Consider the following 1,899-nt stretch of genomic DNA (forward strand, 5'->3'; position numbering starts at 1 on the left):
TTATTGATGAAATACGCGATAATTTCGAGCTCATCCACAATTTTTGAGCATCATAATAGATCATATTAAATTTAAAAAACAATAAAGAAATACAGGTAAATTTATAGCGAACACTAATACTAAGTCTTGAAATTTTCGGGTGATGTTCATTAATATAAAAATTTTACTAAACCCAAATTGTAAAATAAATGGCCCAAATAATGGAAGTAAAATAATTTTAGATTGTATAAGGAACTGTGCTTTCCTTAACTATAAGATATAAACATATAAATATATCGGTGTTATATCTTAATAATTAAGAAACACGCGCAATTTCAGTTATTTTTACTATATGTTCATATATCGATAAATTTATTTTATATCTTATATACATTCTATACAAAAGCTGTAACAGCAGGCTCGTAGAAGCTCTTTATGTGTATTTTATTATTTTAACCAGCCGTCTCAATGAAATACGTAAAGTGTTGATTTTTCGTATAACTTAAATTATTAACATATTGTATTGATCGTGTTTTGTGATCCAGGAAAAACGCTAACTATTAATTCTTATAAACACGCCAATTTATTTGACACGTGGTTTAATTTTGTAAAAATATCGCGATATTTACATTCATTGTAACTTTACCTGTTTCTCGACCCTATAGATTTCTCAAATATAATGATAAATACATTTAAAATTAAAACATTACCTAAAAGATAGGTTTTGACTTTTGATATCATTAAAATCTTGTGGTTAAATCATAAAATGTGAGCAAGTATTTTGTGAAAGACATCCAAAATATTTTACTACCTATTTGCAAAAAATAGTTGTATATCTGGTTTCTTTTTCGCATTCATGGGTTCAAGGTGAACATTATAAATTTATTGGTTTTTTCGCGATTTTTTAAAGCTGAATATTTATATTTCGAGTCAATTTTAAGCCTCCTTAAATTCAAAAAGATGACCGAAAGCGTTGGTTTTTATATGCCATTGTAATTCAAAAATTTGATGAAGATTATATCTGGTCATAAAACAGTGAAGAAAATTTTCCGGCTGAAAGGCTATCATTTGGTTCTTACAATGCAATATAGCATATATGAATAAAATTGGATGTATATAGATATAATATATACAATTCACTGGATATTTCAATATATTAAATGCATTATTTTTACTAAATCATATGTGATGACTTGGGATGGGGTGGTCACAAAATATCATAAAAAATATGTTAAGGAGTTAAAAATACCGGACGAAGTAGAAGCATACATGCAAGCTCTCACACTCCGCAAGACACTTGAACTCATCTCATTTGAGAGAAGAAGAGCAGTTGATGAAGATAGATCAGAGGAAGGTGTCAAAAGATGCATCAAGGAGTTGTGCAATATTCCCAACTCGCTGAACACGTCTAAATAGATAAAATCGATAAAAAGAAAATCATTCCATAAATAAATAAAAAATATGATTTACTAAATCATGTAAATTATGGGTTAAATTACAAAAAAAATTCAAGATTTTAAAAACCACTATTTATTATAATTCTATAATATAACAAAAGTCCATTCTTAAAAGATTATTTTGCAAATGTAATACAAGGTATGGGTGATGATTTATTCTATAAAACATAAGTTTTAACCATGCAGATAGTTTTTGTGTTTAGCATATAACCTATATATGGTTTTAAAATACTACGAAATTATTTATTTATCAAAAAGTATTGCTGTGATTTTCTGAATATTATGTAAATATAAATAAAATCCTATATTTCATTTTTAAGTACACCAATTTTTTTATTCGCATTTCGGTGATTAATATTTTATGGATTTAAAAACTGTTTATATTTATGGATATTTTTTATAATATTTGATATGAAATCTAGTTAGAAAGTTATGTTTTATGAGAAATCAGTTAAAAAGCACA

This window comes from Rhyacophila brunnea, unplaced genomic scaffold, assembly GCF_057557595.1.
Source record: "Rhyacophila brunnea isolate RB1 unplaced genomic scaffold, BYU_Rbru_1.0 scaffold_41, whole genome shotgun sequence".
In the NCBI taxonomy this organism is placed as follows: Eukaryota; Metazoa; Arthropoda; class Insecta; order Trichoptera; family Rhyacophilidae; genus Rhyacophila; species Rhyacophila brunnea.